The 22116-nt window shown below is 37.0% G+C and overlaps 1 long non-coding RNA gene across 1 annotated transcript in view; it reads right to left on the bottom strand.

The window, feature by feature from the left end:
- LOC146315639 (uncharacterized) overlaps positions 1-22116 on the bottom strand; it is a 97333-nt gene that overhangs the window by 48435 nt on the left and 26782 nt on the right. The window contains exon 2 of the long non-coding RNA XR_014771877.1: positions 20096-20145. This is a non-coding gene — a long non-coding RNA (uncharacterized LOC146315639). The remainder of the gene's footprint in view (positions 1-20095; positions 20146-22116) is intronic.

Below are 22116 nucleotides of genomic sequence, written 5' to 3'. Positions count from 1 at the left end.
ATTTCAGTTATGTAATACAATACTATATATATATTATGAGTACTTGTATAGGGGAGCTACAGATACAGAAATGCAACAGTGCTTGTCAACCCCATCTTCTGCATTTGACCACAGGTTCTAATCTACATCACAATTTATGTCCTCCATTATAATGCTCAAGCAAGGGGAATAATCTCTTTACATGTCTGATCCAGTCTCCTGTAGATATGTTGAGACAACCAGCATTCATTGTGCCATAAACTTTCTACCCTGCCATTACATTATCTAAAATTGCTTATCCTTTGAAGGTTCACAGGGGGTTGGAGCAGCATCTCTGGACAGGTCGTTGGTCCGTCACAGTGACACAACTCAGACACTCACATTCACACCTACAGGCAACCTACAGCCACCAGTTAACCAGCATGTCTTTGACGGTGGGAAGATGCCAGAACACCTGGAGGAAACACACACAGACATGGGGAGAACATGCAAAACCGTCTTGCTGTGAGGGGACAGTGCTAACCACTGGACCACCGTGCCGTGGATCTTTCCACCTCTGTGAGGTGAAAACAGCTAGGCTGTAAATCACTCTGTGACCAGAAGAGACGGTGAAATGCCACATTGTCCCGTACTTTTTACAAAATCTTCTGGATTCTGTCTGTCCTCTTTCCTCATCTGGCATTTTCATAGAACACAGCATGTAGCAGAATGTAGAAAGTTTAAGACTAATTTCCAGTCATTTTGTGTTAGGTTTTGAATGTAAATAAAACTGTTTTTACAACATTATGTCAACGTGTGCAAAATCGAGCACAGACACACAGAGATTTTGTAGGGGCTGAGGTTGAGTGAGAAAACTGTTCATGAATTTGGAAAGATGTGATTTGTGTCAAAGCAATGAAAAGTGATTTCACAGTCGAGTGCACATTACCTTATTTTGTGTTGACTGTGTGATGGAAAAAAAGAATTGTAAAAAACCTGTAAGTTGCTCCTGTGATTCAGCTTTAAAGACTGTAGTGTAAGAAAAACATCAACGTCATCATCAAGTTTCAATCAGGTATTAAGTTTTGATCTGTATTCTCTGCATTTCGTTGTGGATCAGCGGAGTGAAACAATACTGCACCTGCATATCATATGCAGATGCAGTTTGCTTAAATTTGTTTTGAGAGTCTGAACATGTTGTTCTGTCACTGTTGAGAGGAAATACTCAGATACTGATCAGCAGGACTTTAAATAAAGCTATTCTCTTACTTGTTTTCTCATTTTTGAGAATTTTTTTTTTTTTTTAAAAGTCACCAATTTTCCTTGATGGGAACAGAAACAGTTTAAGTTTAAATCAGGTGATAATTCTGATCCTTAAGGGGAAAAGGTACCTTTAATTCCTTATCAATACCAGAAAACCTTAATAAAACAGTAGCTTACATTTCAACTTCTAAATCCAAAGACTACAACAACAACTGTGACAACTGTCACAATAAAACTACAACATCATGCAGATGATTCCTCTGTCCTTGCATGTGTAGGTATGTCTGTAGTTATTTGGACATGCTGACATTCAGCGCATTTGAGGATATTTATATTCACATGCAATGAAGCGCATATAAACTGCAGCCTCTTTTAAAGAGGCAAAAAAAGGCTGCAAGTCCAACACTGTTCATTTAATATGAATAAAAACACCTCTGAGCACTTTTAAAGCTGAAATTCAACCTTTAAGTCTCTGGATTACAGACAACATAACTGAACTAAACTGAGGTTTAATGACAGATCGCTGTACATTTATAATTATGTCCCATATATGTCTGAAACTGAACACTCACTTCTACAAAAACACAAAGCCGTATCACCATTAACATAACTCATAACCACAACAATATAACAGGCGTCGCTTTGATGCCCACGGTGCTTTTTGTAGAAGCAGGTGTCAAATTATCCCTCGATAGGATGGTTACGGTTTGAATGAAAGTACCATATTTATTATGCAGTTTCACTTGATGTTTATCTAAAATCAGATAAGCGTTCATTTTAATCTGGGAAGCAAATTAAGAAGTTACAAACGTTTTTCATGAAATGTATGAAGCATACGACACGAGCCCCGTGTCTGGAGATCAGAAGAAGAAAGTGTGAGCTGAGATGAACTGAAACGTGAAATTATTCTTCAATTGCTTAGGGATGATAAAAATAGTTATTATTGTTATGCAACAATTTACCAGAAAGGCACATGAATTAACATTACTTAGTGTAGAAATTAAAGCATTAAATAACAGTTTAAAAATGTCTTAACATTTATTAAGGGTTTATAAAGTGGACACACTCCATGGTCCTCATGGTTCCTTAACTTATAGCCTAATCCAATTTATTACATGTTACAAGCATTAATTAACCATAACTGACTATTAATCAATTATATTTGTGACCCTTATTGTAAAGCTGGAAACATGTATTTATGCATAAGGATCATAGGTGGATTAAGAGACAATACAGATGTGGCACAGATGTGTAAATGCTAAAATTCATGTTAACTAAAATCTTTATCAACCATGTATTAACATTAGTACCTTAATTAACATGCAACTTCATACATTTTAACAAGAAACATTTGTTAGCATTACCTAATGCTTATTGTATTAATTTACTGTAAATTCATTATTATTAGTTACAGTGTTAACTAATGTTAATAAGATTTACAAATTATTAAATAATGTGGCAATTAATACACCACATAACATGAACACATTAGTACTTATTGTTACATGTTATCGTTGTTATGTGCAGCGTTTGACATGAGAAAACTGCTTTAAACTTCATCTGCAAAAAGGTGAATGTTTCTCTGCCCTCAAGTCAAATCTGAGTTTAGGATGTGTACGTGTCAGCATTATTTTGCGACATCACAATTCTTTTGGTCCAATATGAAATTTACCTGGAACCTCCAACACAAATTAAAACATGTCCAGGAAGGGATCTTTCAGACAAGACACCTTAATCCAAAACAACTTAGACTATGCTTTGTTTTCTCTGACAAAAATATTACATACAGCTAATAATAAAAAAAAAAAAATCCACAACAACCAGATCAATTTGAATACAGACTTAATCTTTCCACAGTAACCAGTAACCACCTCAAATGCTTTAGTTTCACAAAATGGAGTCGCCAACACTCTGAATACATGATCTAATGCCTGTGTGCCCTGTGGCTACGGCAGCTTTACACTCAGTTGACAATGACTAATGCACTCTTATACAACAGTCCTGTAATAAATCATCCCTTCGCGAAGGTTAGAAGGTTCAGTTTTTGTTGGTAATGTTGTAGAAACATGTTGATTCAACTGATGGTCAATTTGGAGGCTGCAGTTTGTGTTGCTGCTGAACTGTACAGCATTATATTCACAAGGGTTCATCTGCTTTTGTCCACTCCAATTAATGTCAATGAGGGCAATAAAAAAAAAAAAACAATTCAACAGTGAATGATTATTTTTTCATCATTGGTTAATCTGCTGATAATTTTCAAGATGAGTCAATAAATATTCAGTCTAAAGGTTAAAACAACTGAAAAATGCTCATCACAATTTCTCAAAGCCCAAAGTGATGTCTTCAAATGGCTTTATTGTCCATCAAACTGTCCAAAAGGAAAAAAAAAAAGATTTTTCATTTTTTATAATAAATGACAAAGAAGAGCAGGAAATCCTCACATTTAAGAAGCAGGAACTAGAAAATGTTTGACACTTTTGCTTGAAAAATGACTGGAACAGTTAATCAGTTATCAAAATAATCTGCAATACATTTTCTTTTAATTGACCAATCAATAATTAATGAACCAATTGTTGCTGTTTTAATTCATTTTCTAGAACTGTTGTAGTATCAGCCTGCATTGGTGTACTAGGAGTTTAGCTTTTTACAGTGTTCATGCATTATTATCAGGTCATGATTTACTGAACTGAAAATTCCACATGTGCAGTCACAAGACACCAACAAAGACATTCACAAGTCCTGATAATGTTTTATGTTTTTGTGAATGCTGTAATGTTGTAAAGATTTTTTTATATATATATATAAAATACTGATTTTATAGAGGATTTTGTGGAAATTAAACTTTACAAACTTATTAGCATCACATTAATTTTTACACTCTAAATTCATAATATAGATCATCTTATTTTAAGATCTTTAAGATCCTTTACAAGGGAAATTATGTTTTCAAAATGATTCTAGATTTTCAGTTTGTTCTTTCATGTTTGGAGTTCACCGTTATTTATCCGCCAACACACACTTTATGGTGTTTGCATTGTTTGGTTAAATGTAGTCCAACCTCCTACGTGGACGTTAACTGAAGTGTGCAGCCTGCAGTAAGCTGCCGTTCAACGTTTATTTAATGCTGACTTAAAGCGAGAGACAGCAGTGGGGTGAATATTATCTTCCTCACAACCGCAGGTGACTCAGAAATACACAAACACACTCACATGAGAATAAAGATGTGAAACTTTATATATTCAAAGTTCAAAGAAAATGAAATTCAAATGCTGAAGTGGATTTCACAGCTAGGTGCTTGTTTAGGCTTGTCTCAGTCTGTTTTGGGATTTTACTGCTATATTTTTCCATCATCGTCGAGAGGCACGACTCAGACATTGAGTGAATTTAGTTATTCTTTTAAATTCCCTCTTAAAAATAATTTTATCCATTTAGTACAATGTAAAGTCAAAAGATTAACAAGGTGTAGGGTACTCACACCCCCCCAAAAAACTTAATGTGCTTCATCAAAAAGCACATGAAAAGAAGAATGAGACAGAAGATCCTCTCTAATAGCTCCCAGCTGTAGGGAGTTATTACACTGTTTATACATGGTGGATCTTTTCTTTGATTCTTTCCCTAAGTTTATAGAAATTAATAAAAGTATTTAGATGCCACTGTAAATTTATAAGACAATGCCATAATCAAACAGAAATAAATAACTAGATCATTCATAATTAATTGAGTCAAATAATTGAGCAATTTTTTAAAGAGATTTTTATTTTCTATAAATGACATTAGATAATTCGCCCTAATGCTCTACCTTCGTTTATTTACACGTTTAAAAAACACTTTGATCATTAATTCCTGCTGGTGTGACTCGACTTCTCTCTGTGTGAGAAAGTGTGAGAAGGAAAAACAAACCTACTAAAATGTCAAATGTCTGCCTTCTCATCACACAGGAAGCTTATCAGGCTGCTGTGACATTTACATTATCTGTTCTTGTTGTTTTTTCTGTTTACAGAGTAATAAACACACCTGTCAACAATGTCGCGGGAGGCAGATCGATATTGCAGGGGAAGTCGTGACAGCTTGTTATTTAATATTTCTTTCTCACCACGTTTTTATAATTTTTCCACCGTTTTAAATTATAAAAAAAACCGTCTTATTTGCTGTTTAAATAAGATCTTATTTTATTTAATATATGCGCAGCGATAAAATCCTCATATATCTTAATAGATTAATAAGACGAATTTCTGTCGATATTTGCTCATCATACTCCTTGATTAATAATATGTTATTATTTAGATAAGTTAAATCATAAAGAAAAACGGGTCAAGAGTTATGACGAGATTAATAAACACACCAATACCGCAAAAAATGCGGTAAAAAGCTGCAGACTCGCCGCAAAAATCCCCCGTTCAGCGTCGAGGAGGAGACCCCGCAGCGAAGGAATCAAACTGGATTTCATGCGTTAAAAAGACAAAAGTTAAAAACAGTGGTTATTTAACATGTTCTTTGCTTTTCATTCTTTTGTTTTTTCTTTTTCTTTTTTTTTTCTTTTTAGCTCCAGCGACGTTTGTGTTTGTGAAAACATCCCGAGCCTCGGCGGACGTGTTTGCAGGCCATCGTGTCTCCGCATTAACCGGCTCCAAACGACCTGTGGCTGATGTAGAAAAGTCAGCATTAAAGCATGATGCGAAAATACATAAATCACACACTTGTAGCCTAAATATTACTCATCACACTAACCTTTAACAAGTACTATTTCTTATATAATCTCGAGTTATTTCCTGCAGCTGCAACTGAATTTATACTAAATTCCCGACAGCGTCAGAAAATTACATATAAATTTTATTCTGCCATTAAAAATGAAGACTTTTTTTTTTGCTTCCGATTTTCTGAAAAATACTGGCGAAGTGCTTAGACACTTACAGCAAACTCATACTGTAGTGTATTGTCTTATAAAATGTTAGTTCCAAACTAGCAATAATGTAACATAATGACTCATTTCTGTCTCCATCGCATCAACACCACACTTCATATTTGACAGCGTAAAATCCTGCACAAAACACACATAAAGGCGTTTCATTTTAATTTAGTTATGAATGGTGATATGTGTCTTTGAAACAGAGGTGTGTGTATTTGGGTCAAATATGTTAACAAGGTCTGGTAGGAAAACTCCCACGCATTTTTTCGTTTTGGTAAAAGTCTCATTTGACCTGTGGTTGTCTCGAAATCCTGCACAGAAAAGTGATAATGTGATATAAAAAAAATAATAATAATAACCGCATTTTCCCATAGATCTCACGGGCTACACGATGTAGGAGACATGAGGAGGTCATTTCACAGCATAACAAGTGTTTTAAAATAGCGCATAATGTGTAGAATGTGACCATTAATAAGTAAAATTAAGGAATGAAATAAAAGAAGAGCATATTTATATATCAAAACCAAAATAACAGCGTAATTGAGTTTGTAGGAATATTAGTAATGCATAAGAGTTCATCAAGGACAACACGCATACCATAAAGCAGTATGAAATTAATTTAAACGCTACAATGAGCGCCACAGCTACGATCTCACAGCCTACAGTAATATTATTAATATATTTTACTGATTAATAGAGTTTTAAGTGTCACTTATGGCCGACAATTGCGGTGTAAAACCATTAGAGTTAAAAGATAATATACCTATTGTTAAAAAGACACGGAGTTTAATGATTGAAAAGTGGCTGGTTGTGGTTTATGTTGGTGATAGATCGAAATTTAGCAGAAAAACGTCGAAAATAAAGTTTAAAGTGGACTGAAAAGTATTTTAGAGGAAGGTAAGCAGTGGTATTGTACCAGAGAAAAATATTGTTGGTGTGTACAGGCTGTTTTCTGTGGGAAGGAGCCGCCCTCTAGTGGAGAAAGTATTGAACTACATCAGTCTGTCTCATTTTTGTCTTTGTCTACACGCACAGTGACATTTACTGAGTATCATGGCTTCATATTAGTTAGGCTTAGTCAGACACCTGGCCTGGTTTCAGCTTCTTAAACACCCATACGAGGAGAACTGCTCCCACCCACCCAGGTAAACACTCACAGGACACATGATGACTTATAGATACTCTGATGAAGTGGAAAGTCAAACTAACAATGTTTCCTGGAAAGCACACGTTCTCCCTGTGTGATCAAAGCAGTCAAAACCCAGAAAACCTTTGGGACAACTCAGTATTAACCCAGTGATAATTTAGACTTTTACCCCACACATTCAGGTTCTACTCATATCTATCTCCACTGCTTAGGAAGGCTCCCAGCATGCACTGGTTCTAACACTTTTCCACTTTATATCAGGGCTAAAACATCTGACAAAACATCTGCTCATAAAATATGAGCACTGGTAGGGTTTAAGCAGTATTTGGAGTTATTAGTTTTAAAACACCCTCATTGTTCACAATGGGCATTACTTTGAATTTTGGTATTTTATTGCTAATTATATTAAACTCGCATATGTACAAGGATTTTCACTCATAATGGAGTTTTCTTGTATTATCATCATTTCAAGGACTACACTGCTGCTATGAGTGGGATATAAACAAGTGAGGACAAAGGACATTTGGGACTTTTGGAGCACTGTAACAAAACAAGGAGGGTATCTTTATTTACAAAAAAAAAAAAAAAAAGAAAAAACAGGTTGTTTTTCTAGTAATGTTAAAAGGTGTCAACAATCTAACTTAAATAAAAAGGTTAAGGTCTGACCTCCAGCGTGAGATTACCCCTGCGTCTGTGCATTGGATTAAACACGGCAGCCAAGCCCACAGAGGAATATTGTGATTATTATTAATTATGTCATGTGATGTGTTTGCTCCTGACTGTTTTTATCATGCTGTACCCAGTACAAACCAATACTGGCCATTAAAGTGCCATCAACAGTAACTCAGCAATAAAAGTCTAAAAAATTATAATAATTTATTCTTTTAGCAACCCTATCTTCACCTGACTTACATCAGTTAACCCAATCAGAATGATGCAAAGTATGAATCTATCTATATTAAAAGATTAACATCAAACTTGCCTTTGTAGATGAAAGAAAAGAAAGAGTATTTGTTGAATCATCTGCCTGTAAACTGGTGGTCCAACCTGCTCAGGTATGTTATACTCTGGCTTCCTTCAGCTCACGGAGGCACTACTGTGTGACCGCACCTCTTAAAGGACAATTGACATCTGTTTCCACACTATTTATCCACTGTCAGTGGTGGAAAATAACTAAATACATTGACTCAAGTACTGTTCTTGAGCACCAGTTTGTGGTACTTGTACTATACTTGAAAGTATTTTTATGCCTCTTTATACCTCTACTCCACAATGGGAAACAAAGGGAAAAATATAAATATAGTGCAGTAATCTAACAGCTGTAGTTATTTAGTTTATTTATTTTTTAGATTAAGATTTCTAAGAAAAGACAAAAAACACAATTAGTTTATTAAAAAAAAAGACAAATGGTTGAATGCTAAACCAGTAGTTCTCAACATTAGTGTGCAGAGATGTTTATCATGTTTCATATGACTAAGTTGTTAGCAGTTCCACCAAAAAGACATTTCCCCTTTAGACCTTCCTTCATTTCATTTCATTTAAATAACTGTTGGAGGAAAGAGAGGTCATATATATACACACACATATATATATATATATACATACATGTACATATATATATATATCCAACGATTCCAAGGTGAAGATGACTGACATCAGCTAATGATTCCCAGAATAAGACTGCACTTTCCCATAAGTCTTCAAACGCCCTCCCCTCTCATTACTCTGTTTGTTTTGAAGATTAATAAGAAGAATGGAAAGAGCCAATAAGAGTCACCGATGAGAGTCACTGCACGTTTAGACCCGGTAACATGATGTGAAGTTGAAACTGTGTGGTTAGAATTGAGAGGCAGAGGGTGGCAAGGCTTTTTGGAGGCTGTAATCTTAATATTTCTGCAGTTTGGTACCCAGAATCTCAGTGGAAAATGAGATTTTCTGAAGGGATTTACAAGAAACATCAAAATGAAAGTCCAACGTGTTAACTAGCCCACTATGTTTTGTTCCACCAGGTAAAACACCTTGCATGACATCACCACTGTGGATTTCTGCCATCATCTGATAAAATGTTGCGAGTTACATGCAAATATTTAGTGACAGTAATACAAAACCATTGAGTGTTCGTTTTTGTTCTGAATTACAGTTTATATTTTGTAATTTGTACTGTTCTCAAGAGAACAAAGACGACTGGTGTTCAGTTATGTTATGTTGTACGAAAACATTGTGATCTTGCGCAGGATTGTCTTTCATTATGAGACACACTCTTTTATCACTTTGGTTTTGCTGCTACAAGTCTAAATATAAGCTCCTAACACCACTGTCTGCTGACACAAGAAATTTCCAGTCGCCGCATTTAAACCTTTTACTACAGCTCTCTTCTGACTATTGGTGATTAGCTTTTAGGGCTGTCATGTCAAATCAATTTAGTCATTGATTAATCTGACGATTAACCCATTCTTGAGAAGTGGACAAATCATGTCCTAAAAAAAAAAAAAAAAGAAAAGAAAAAAATCCAACACTCTAATTCCAATAGTTTGGTGAAAAATATAGAAAAATATAGAATTTATGAAATGTTGTGGGATGCTTTGATATATATTTTGTCTTGTCTTAAACACAAACTCATTACCTTAAACAATTAAAAAATTGCTGACACAAAAGCTGTGTCCCAGATTCCCGTCAACTCTGTCAGATTTTTACAAAAACATGATTTACTCATACATTAAGAGGTTTAGCTCTACTTTAAGGACCCCTGTCTCACTCCCTGGTTTAAAAAAAAAAAAAAGGCAGGAATACTGCTCAAGAACTGATGAGCTTTCTCTTTTATGTCATATTCATTAAATCATTTTGCTATCAGATGTGTCTCAACCATAACATGTCAACTTCATAATTCTAAATCAAAGCTAAGTAAGTAATTGTTTAAAAATGTGTATTTTGATTAGTATGAAGAGAACTCTAAGCAATTCTGAAAAATAAAAATGGCTGCTCATTACCACTCTGCTGTGAAATGAAAAAACATTTTGTCAACTCTGTAAGATGTAAGATTTAATTTAAAAAATGAATCACTAGGAGGTTGGCCCCTTTAACAGACAATAATTTGATCTTTTAACATATTTTTTCCAGCATAATTGGAGAGTAAAAATCAACCCCCCCCTCCCCCTCCTCAAACTTTGAGCAGTTTAAACCAGAGAATATTTGATGGACTACTATGATTAATCAGTTATCAAAATAATTCTTAATTAATTTTCAGTTGATCAACTAATCAATAAATCAGCGAATCCTTGTATTTCTCATATTTAGTACTCATATATAATAATAATAATAATACATACTATATATGATATATATAGTCAAAGTTTTCTTAAAGTTATGCATCCACACATCTGATCTTATACTTTTTCTGTGAGGGGTCAACAAGTTTATCAAATAAAAGTCTGTTTGATTCTGTTGTAGTGACACAACAGAAGTCTTTAGCTTGTAACAACATCAAAACAGTGAATGAAACAAACACGACCTGACTGCATTACTACAAAAACGCTGAATACATCATAGAGGCCACTAGAGGTTGATGGTATCTTATTTAAAGTAAATGAATGGAGTAACTGCGCATATTTAAAATGCTGCACAGCACAGCCATTTTAGAAAACTGTTTGAACTTAGTAACCTCTGTATTTCACAAAGCAGAATCAGAAGAAGAATTATGTCACCAGCAGGACGACAGTCATTTTTCTACAGGAGTTAAAAGAGTTTGAGAGAATCAGAGAGAGGTTTTAGCCGACAAATGAGAAAGCTAACCGTAGAATATGATCTTCTGAAAACATCTTTGTCATTTGTGCCTCCTCTTACAACCCCTGAGTAATTAGCAGAGTGATGTTTGTGGCGTTCTGAGTCATTTACTGTATCGCGGACCGTAATTCGTGATGAGTAAAGGTGCAACAGAACACACACGCCCACACACGCCCACACATGAGTGACCTACTACTGTTTTCACCTTGACTGGATATTCAGCTTTGACATTTATTGATCTCGAAGCTGACATCTGACTCATGAGAACACACACACACACACACACAAACACATCACACCACACCTGTGCGTTTAGGGACACAAATCGCCAGCTGTCAACCGGGTCGACAATACACATGAGACATACACACACACATAACAAAATGGATTCATACTGGCCTGACCTTTTCAGGCATGTGACAGCTTTTAGTTCCCTTCAATTAAATATTCATGGAAATTTATTCTTTTGTAATCAATGATTGTTAGAATAACCCTATATTCTAGCTTGTGTCTGATAAAATAAATAAATAATAATTTCTTTAAATTTAAGTAAAATCTAGAAAATCATTGCTCCAACAGTTCTACAGATTTCCAGGGACTCAATTTAGCCCACATGTGGAGCCTCGACCCCAAGGTTGAGAAACTCTACATTACTGACTCATGAATTTCTGCAGTGAGAAGGTATTTTAAGGACGATGTCATGGTTTCACGTTCAGACAAACCAAAACCAGTTTGATTCAAACCAGTACCAAACTTACACACAAACACACACACATGCACAAGCATGCACACAAAAGCAATTCTAGCCCTGTTTTGCTCGCCCCAGCTTCTGTTGTTTTCTTCTTCGTCTTATTGTGGCTTGTTTTTTTTGTTTTTTTTATTCGGCGTTTACTGTAAAGTGCTCGTAGGAGAAAAATACGCTCGGCTTGCCTTGTTTCAAGCGAAGTTGAGTCAAAATTGCCCTGATTTTACATTGTTTGTACTTTAGCTTCTGACCTTTTCAGATGCAATCAAACCCTAACACTCATAGTTTGGGCAGCAAACACACTGAAACAGAGGATACAGCATGGCTAAAATATTTGGACTCACTAGCCAGATGTTACAACAAGGGGTATAGGTCAATGTAGGAAAGTGGACCGAAATGACTGCACATTTGGTTTTACTCCAGAACCTAGAGACTGAAAGTTCACTCTTGACCTTGGCAAAAGTTAACAAAACTGTCTCAACAGAATGTCTATTTAGTAGCTGTTAGAGAATTATAAATGTATTCTCACACTCCAGACCCGCTACTAAACTGACTTTGTGCTGAGATTGTTTTGTTTTCAAGGCTGAGAGTGAATTTTCATTCTCAACTTGTAAGGGGGAAAAAATGGATGATTAGTCCTTGAAGTGCACTCAAAAATTGAATTTTGAACACCTAACATCTGGACAAACTCCATCTGCTGAAGACTGTTTAATACAATCAAAAGCTCCAGAACAGCAACTAATGGAATTTGTGGTGAGACTGTTTGTCAGGCTTCAAATCTATTTTTGATTAAAGAGGAGAAACTGAATTTTAAGTCATTAGTCAGTAAAGCACCTCTATAATTTAAGATCACTGTTAAAAGACTGTTGTTGTTGTTTTTTTTATCTCCATCCTTATGGATTATCTTGTTGGAATGCCCTTTAATAATCAGTCATTCTAATTTTATTTAATTACTTTCTGCACTTGTATATATGAATGTCTGCTAGTGTGTCCAATATTATCCTTTAACTTTTTTTCTTTTGTCTTCTCACTACCTTTCTCCTTTTTTCCTATTCATTTCTAATTTATCCAGGTATGCACTGGATAGTTTCCTGATCAAGTCCCTCTGAGGGTTTCCATCACATTTTATCTGTTTATGTGTATATAAAGTTGTATTTTTAATATATATATGAACAAATCAAATCAAATGTCAGGTTCATATACAGTCTACCTCACTGTACATTAAAATATTCCCTTGAGACTAATACATGAAGTGTGCTGCATTAATTTGTTTGTAACATTCCAGGTGGAATATTATCATAAAAATGTAAAACAGTCTATTCTCAGACTGAAAGAACAGGGCCGATCTTTGCTTGTATACCTCGGGGAGCTGTGGTGCAAAGTCATTTTCTAATCTCTCATTTCTGCTTTAATCCCCTGGATGACACATAGCAGGTTCTCACTTCTTCTGTAGCCACTCTTATCTGCCGTACCCAAACCTTCAGTTATATAAATATATTCCCGTCAGCATTTGAAAAAACAAAATGTTACTAAATGTTCTAAGTGTTGTTATATCCATCTAAACGTGCTAAATTAGTCTTAACTAACTGACACACACTCTTTACTTTTGACACATATGATCATGATCAACATCAATCAACGAGAAGTTTTAATATTTACCATTAGTGTAATTTAACCCACAGAAAAAATAATTTTCTGCTTGTAGAATAGCAGCCAACTCAGCACAAGTTAAGCTTGATAAGGCCATTATGTCAAATAATTTCCGATTTTAACATTTACATTTAACAGACAGCTTAATATGAGCCCAAAGACAGTCACAGGTGTCCTGTAATTCTGTGTTACAACCCCACGCCCACACCTTTTTTTAGAGTGGTATTCAAAGTCTTGTCAGGGGACTCCCAGGAGTCCTCATGCAGTTTACCAGCCATGTGGCCCACAGCCAAAAATAGTTATTACAATGTGACTAGATGTAAAGTCTCCACGCACCAGTTCCATCATAATTATTTTAATTACTAAAATAGCAATTTTGAGGAGATGACAAACAATAAGCTTTGCATTCAAGCAGTTCAGAACAGTGAAATAGGCAACTGGCAACAGAAATGCTGAATTACTTTCCTTTTCTGTTGCCCAACCTTAAAAAAAACACTCAAAGGCCAACTTCGAGCTATCATGTATATTTACGCTTGTGTCAGAGTTATGAAAGGGTGAGTAATAGTTGAAAAGGACAAATGAACAAATGGACTTCAACAGCATTAGACGTAAACCACTTCTGGCACTGAAAGGCAATGTCATTTTGACAATGTCATCCCAAAATTTTTGTCTGAAGTACGCACATTCATGCCTCAAGCATAGAGGTGGCATGAATAACCACCACTGATCACCACAGACTTTTTTGGTATTTAACTAAACCATGATATTTCCACTGCCGTAGCCAAGCGCTGCCAAACATAACCATAAAAAAAGGTGTATAATGCCGTTGTTATTATGAGCTGATTATAATGCCAGATAGGTAAACAAATGAAGTGGGTTATCAGAGAAAATTTTACTGATTCAGTAAGTGTGAACAATAGTTCACCAGATACGGTATTTCACACTTCCTCATTATGTTAATACAAAACGCAATCCAGTCTTGGTTACATTTTCATCATGTGTAACACATCTGTCACAAATTAGTTTATACAAAAGTAATGATTATGCGTTTAAATTAGTGTTGTCAATCGATTTAAGTATTTAATCAGTTAATCGCAATTAATCACAAATTAATCACACATTTTTTTATTCGTTCAAAATGTACCTTAAAGGGATATTTTTCAAGTGTTTAAAGTGTAATTCAAATGTAAAAAAAAATATATGAACCAAAAACAATGACAAATATTTCTACTCAAATAGTAACGTGAAAAACCCATCAGTCCATCAGGCACAGATGAGCGTATTGACCCGCTCAGTTTAACATTGAGGCCAAAATGCTCGAAAAGCTTCAATAGAAAAGTCAGTTGAAGCTTCTATGGAGCTGAAGGCTTCAGATTTAAAATTCAAACACTACAGAACCAGCTGTAGTTTAGAAAAAAAATGCTATTTATATGCATTTATTTGTTTCCTTAGTATTATTATTGTTAATAATAGTTTATTTCTTTAATAAAATATCGTTCTCTGATGAGAAAAATCCTCACCTTTATTCAGCTCACTTTATATAATGATGTTTTTGTATAAAGACAACAGGATAATTTCCATCAGTGTCACTCTGACAGTTTATATCAGTGAGGATGTTTTAGACAACAGCAGACAGCAAACTGCACACACCGAGGAGATGACTCTTCATCGTGACTTACAATAATGCAGCACAGTGACAAACTTTTGTGGCGGAGACAAGCGTCTGTCAGTTCGATCTTTACAGAGACCGATATTTTTATTTGCAGTGTTTAAACCACAGACCAGTACAGTAACATCAGGATTTATGATCAATAACGTTTTTATATCGGTCGGTACTTCACACACTCACTCCCCCTCCCTCCTCTCTGCAGCTCGTCTCTCCTCCCTCACTGTTATGATCAAGCAGCATGAAGTAATTATGTATTTAAAAGCACATAAATCAGACTTGGAGCAAAAACTCCACCACAGAAGTGTAAGGTCACATTACAATTCATGATCATAAAAAGTTTTTATATCAAGCCGACACATCTGTCCATATTCACACGCTCTTTCCCTCTCTGCTGTGGTTCAGTCTTATTTTTAGTTTTACCTGGTTTCCGGTGGAGCTGTAGCTCAATCAGCACTCCCTCTTCCTATACTTCTATTTCTTTGCGTTGAGCCAGTTGCCTAACAGACGAGCCTGTTCACATTGTCGAGAGACAGGGAAGCTTGCTTCTGATTCAAACTATTGGTCAGGCCAATATAACAGAATGTACATTAAAAAAATAGTGGCATTAAAAGAAATTTGTGTTAACACATTATTAACGTGTTAAATTTGACAGCCCAAACCAATCTGGGCCCCATTTCCCAGAGCCTTCGTAGCGCTACGTGTGTCATAAGTTGTATTTTAAGGTCTCGCTTAAGGTTACGGGCTGTTTCCCAGAGTTGGGACAACCTTAAGGGAGACCTTAAAATACAACTTATGACACACGTAGCGCTACGAAGGGTCTGGGAAACATTGCCCTGGTCGGTTCTCATTTGACTGTCAGTGGATGCCTATATGTAGCATAAGCTAGCTTCAGGGGTGGTTGTAAGGGAGGCTAACAGGGGCCAGTGCCCCTATAATATTGTATTTGGACCCCCCTCCATGATAATAATAAAATGATCACTTTCTTGTAATGACATGGCGCTGACACCATGTTACTGAGACAAATACTGTTTATGAAAAATGACTGAAACTGTAAGTTACTGAAATAAGTACCAGTCTTGGCCCTTTTTAGTTGTTCTGTCTGCTATTACTTTGTGTACTACTACTACTACCCAGGTCAAATGTGCCCCTCAGACAAAACAGCTGGCCCCGGCCAGTCTAAGAACTGCCACTAGTTAGCTTTAGAAGCGGCTAGTTTCATGTTCAAGTTGCCACTGGCTGCTTTGCTTGCTTGTTAGCTAACAGCATGTATTAGTGGTCTCCTTTAACATTAGTCAACCATAGTAGTATTTGCCAAGTATTTAATTGTTTCCTACCTGGCTTTGCTATTTATCATCTATTATTTACACACAGTTAACACTTCAAAAGCAAAATGGCCGCTTGCTGGGAAAATGCGTAACGCAAATATTATTCATGTCCAATTTAGATAAGTATTTACCCAAGGCTGGGGCATGAATGGCAGCTGTGTCAGATACTGTATTTTTTTAAATGTATGGAGGTAGGAGAGTATATCTGGTGCTTCTCTACCCGGCAACAGTGTGCTGAGTCATCTCTGTCACAGCCCTCCCACGCCTACCCACGCTGCACTGCTCTCGGTCTCTCTCAGTGGTGGAGATGTATGGCTACGGACATGATACCAAAACTAACTGCATCACTTGATCCAGGCCCACAGATGACAAAAACACACATTTACGGTAAACGGGGGGAGCCTAGACGGAACAGGGCTGGCATAGGTGGGTGTGAGTGTGTACATGTGTGTGTCTGTGTCTGTGTGTGTATGTGTTTGTGAAGCTTCTTCTGACAATAGATGGAAACTGATACCACTTATAGATCATTATAAAGAGTGTCAAAAGAAATGAGCAGAGAGTGAAAAAGAGAGTGAAAGAGATATTACACATACAAAAAAAAACACTATTGTGCTGACCGACTCTAGAGACCCACTCTTTAACCCACTGTTGATGACACACTGACATTTATGAAGGTCGAGGTCAAATTGTATCATGACAATCCAGTGGAGAAATGGCTCTGCCAAAAATACACATGGCATCTGATAGAAAACAAGTCAATGAGATGTACAGGTGTAATTAAATTCGAATAAGTTCAGTGTTTGTGGATGAACACCTGTCGACAGTTCAGTTCTTAACTGGCAGGCCAAAACCACCACTAAGAACCAAGAATCATGTTATGCAATTAACATGTCAGTGTTTTTCAGTTTTTAAACAGTGAAAGTTATCTTTAAAATGACTTAGATTAAGAGGGGGAATGGTCTGTATTTTCTGCCTCAAAGGCAGGAGGCATGGGTAAGGCATCAGCAGGCTGACCACAACCACTGCCCCTTCTGACTCTCTTGACCATCCTTTTTTCTTTAAACTGAATGAACAATGCTGTTGTATCTGAGCTGAGCTGAGAGATGGTGCAGACAAGAATGACACGTTTGTTACTTTTTCAGCTGTGCAGCTGGGAGCCCAAATTATACTTTCCACATCAGCATAGCCACGAGGATCTGAGTAAGCTTGAAATTCATAATCTGACTGCGTGTCCCTTAAATTCTGGACATGAGCAGAACATGAGCTGGATCTCAACTTCCGTAGACATACCTGAAACGCATCTATTTACTAAGATAACACAGTCTAGTACATACAGACCAGCATGTGCAGCCACTGTCTGCACTGCTGGTCATGTCTGTTTTGGGGTACATTCAAGGCCTTTGCTGCTTACTTTCTGTTCTGAGACTTTCGGTCAAATTAACCAATACAACATAACAATGGTTCATTCTTGATATTGGGAACCACTGACTGACAGTGATTCACAATATAATTGTTGATTTAAAATCAGTTTGGCTGACTGTGATTTTTTATATAGTTATAATGGTAACATTACTTGCCATACAGTGTAAATCGCTCACTGGTGTGAAGAGAGAAGGTTCAGTGTCTCAAATCCACCATTAACATGTGTTTCAATTTACATATGATATTATGAGCAACCTTTGAACATCTGGAAAACTTGTCCAGTGGTGGTGTATCCTGTTATATTTGGCTTAGTTTTTGTCCAGTGAGAGGATGCGGACATACGTCGTCCATCTTTACTAATGTCAGTGGTTGCAACTGTTAGCCAGCACTATGACCAGCCTCTGTTAGCCATGTTAGCTCGTGTGCAGTGATTAAGACCACAGGAACTGCACTGGCTGTGAGGCCATTTTGTGTAATTAACAGTTAGAATTACAAGTCACACGGATACAATGATTGTGTTTTAGTCCTCATACACAATCATTAAAATATAAACACTAAAGTAATGAATACATTTCCCCGGGTGTCAGAAACACTCTGATCACTATTCTGTTGGCATGATTTGAGTCATTATGCCCAAAGAACTTTTTAAGTTTATGCACCCAGTTTGCAACTTTCATTGAAATGAATGGGAGACCATGTTGCAACGTGGTAACCAGTTCTCTTAATATATTAATGGACATGATGGTTTCATGACTAGCTAACTAAGAACCTGACAAACAGAAAGTCAAGCAGATGCATAAGTGAAATTACCACTACCCTGTCACATAGATCTTAATCATACCCATTGCTTGCAGAGATAGCAACTAAGTCCGGATACACAAGCAGATCTGTGCAGCTACTGCACAAGAGTTGACCTCCGATGTGAAAGCCAGAGGGTGCAAAACGTTGACTTAATGTCAAGTAGAGCTGCATAGTCAGATATTCTGAGACTGGCTCGATTAGCAGAAAATTATGTGACATCTACTGTATATACGCTGAAGGTTTCTGCTGCTACAAGTATTACTAGAGCTACAAAGTTATTTGCCATTGAGATAAAAAAAAAACAACAACAACAACACATATCCTCATCTTCCAAGTACTAATTTAAAAAAATCTACAAAAGGATTAAATATTTCTATGCACCGCTGCATGTCCAACCTACACCAGAACTACACCAGTGAGCGTAATCCGTTCAGACATACTGTTGTCAGTTATAGCCAGCCCACTCAACAAGGCCAACATGAGGATCAAGAGTACAGTAGGCTGTATGTGTTTTTGAAAGTATCCTCATATGTACACTTAAATAACATACGGCTCACATATCTTGTATAATGTGCGTCAGAATAGATTGTGAAACTCTCACTAACGTCACTAAAAGACTCATTCCTGTACATAGGGTGATCAAAGTGATTAAAGTGCTCCTGAGTTGGACCTCTTTGATCACCTTTTTCCACCTGAAGACAGCTGCTGCATGAAATATAGGCAGGATATACAGTATAACATTGCTACTTTCACTTCAGCCCTTCAGCAGGTGCGGTCAGTGCGTCACACCATGATTACATGACTAAGATCAGAGAAGCAGGCACAAAGCCAAGTGCCAAATATAGCCAATATTTGCTGCAACCTGACCGGCTGCCAACAAACGGAACACATTTGTCCTCAAGGTGGTACTTTACATGATTTCTTTTTTTTAAACCAATCGCTGTAGGAAGAGAGACCGCTTTTGCATGCTGTGTTATTTATTGATCAAGGATAATCACTCAGCACGATCTGTTAACAAAAAAGGGGACCCATCGACTGCAACCATGCAGACTTAACAGAAATAAAGTAAACTCAAAGTCATTCAACACTTCTCAAAGTCCAATCTACCCAAGTTCTGAAAACGGGTAATATTTTCCATCTTGCTCTTAAATCCTTTCTGCCCTTTATTCTTCTGTTTTCTCCAGTCTTATAACACAAGAACCTAAAATCTGTATTTAAGCTTTTTTTTTGGGGGGGGGGGGGGGTTCTGCTTTACAAAACTTTTTAAATCAGAAATTCTGATCTAAAATGGCTGAGTAAACTATCCTCGACCAGCCCATACATTAAAATCTAAAAGAAGAGGAGTTTCCTAGAACTGCATTCCTTCTAAGATTGATAAATACCAGCCAACGCTGAAAAAAAAATTGATGTCCAGCTTGCTTTCACTCACCAGTTTGTCAGTCTTCATCCTCCTCTTCATCAGAAAGTCTTCACTGACAACTAAGAAGGGCAGAGAAAGAGAAAGGAGAGAGGAAAAAGAAGAGAGAAGGAATGTTTTAATCACTCTGAAGGGAGCCAGTTATCTTCCCACACACATTGCTGAGTGTCCTACTCACAAAGACACACACAACATAACACACACACTCACACCGAGATACCTCCAAAGGTCAAGATGAATCAGGAGAGGAGCGAAAAGAAGAGGGGGGGATAGAGAGACAGAAATTGAGAGAATGAGAGGTCACGGAATAAAGAGGCAGAAAAGAGAAGAGGAATGAATAGAATGTAGACAGAAAAGCAGATGACAGAGGGAGGAGAGTGCGGAGAGAAAGAATGAAATGCATGGCTGAGTCATCGGTAACCACCACTTCCTCCGAAGAGCTCTCTACTAATGACATGGCCAACTTTCTGAGGCAAGCACAAACACACACACACACACACACACACACAACACAAGAATCTCCTACTTAAGCTGCAATCTTTTTCTTTCAGCTTCAAAATGCTCGCACTATTTTCACTTCAGTAGATTTGGGATGACTGTGTGTGTGTGTGTGTGTGTGTGTGTGTGTGTGTGTGTGTGTGTGTGTGTGTAAGCCTGAGAAGCAGACCCATGAACTGACCTCACCATGTGTGTCATGAGAAACAGCACAATCTGCTGCTAAATTCAGAAATAAACAGCTTTTCCCAGAATTCCCAGAGGCGTGGTTTCTCAACTTTGGTCCGTCCAGGGAAGGGTTACTGAACGCTCTGCTTCACATCTTCAGTATACATTACAAGTGCCTTCCTTACATGAATTGTTCATCATTTGGAGAAAAATTCTTGTATGCTTTCTTTCAGAAAGTGAAATTAAAGTCACGCATGTGGGTTTAAGTGAGACAATGTAACTTTTGAGAGAATAAATAAAACATTTTTACAAATGAAACTGTGCTTCATAAGCAACAAAACCCACCCTTGCTAAATTCAACAGAAGGTACGAGGTAGCTTTATTTATCATTATCAACACAGAGTTGTATAATGAGATTAGAGGCTCATTCATGCTTAACATTAGGTATGGATACAGAGCCTTCTGTCCGAACTTTGTGGTCATTTCGTTTGTATGTGTACGCACAGCTTATAGATAGGGACAAAACTGAGCAGTACCACCGGTAGCCATGGGGGGCAGTGTAGCCAATACTTCAAGCAAGACACGACTAAAGGATATGATGAAAAAGTTCATGTCACAATGTATTTGAACACCGCCGTCTACACCACTGCCTCAGTTTTCCCCGCATTCTCGACAGGTACAGTACAACATCCTCCAGCATCACCATGTTTGTTGTTGTGAGGAACTTTTGACTCTTCTTCTTTTTTTTGAGGTAACTTTTGACTCTGCTCAGCACCCTCAAGTGGATGTACTGTTTAAATATCATGTCAATGTAAAGGAAGTATTTTTCTACATAAAGGGGACATAAATTTGCCATTAGTTGTAACTCCTATTACGCTACTCATAAAAGCAAACACTGTATACAAAAAATTTATAGAGTAGATTGGTGAAATAAATAATAAGTCATAGAAATAAAACAATTAAAAACTGTTTTGCACAGTGGAGTACTGAGGATGAATTGAGCAGTCTCACAGCCTGGGGGAAGAAGCTGCTCTGTATTCTGATATTACGGTAGAGGTTACCTCTGTATCTCTTGCCAGTCAGCAGCAGGGTTAACAGGATGGGGTCGGGGTTGTCTCTCGTCTCTATTCAGGCACCTCACAGATATCACTGATGCTCAGAAGTTGGGTGCCAACGATGCTCTGGGCAGATTTAATCACCCACTGCAGAGCCCTCCTACTGTGGGTTGTGCACATCTAGTCGGCTAGTCGGTGACGCTTATGGCCAGGATGTTTTCTATTGCTCTGCGGTAAAAGATAATAAGAGCTTAGCACAGGAATTTTGCCTTTTTAAGTTTCCTTGAGAACTCAGCAGCTACAGCAGTACTTTTT

Source organism: Lutjanus erythropterus, chromosome 14 (genome assembly GCF_056507025.1).
Source record: "Lutjanus erythropterus isolate fLutEry1 chromosome 14, fLutEry1.hap2, whole genome shotgun sequence".
NCBI lineage: Eukaryota > Metazoa > Chordata > Actinopteri > Lutjaniformes > Lutjanidae > Lutjanus > Lutjanus erythropterus.
Note: the sequence above shows the minus strand (reverse complement) of the source record. Positions and strands in the feature narration are given on the sequence as shown.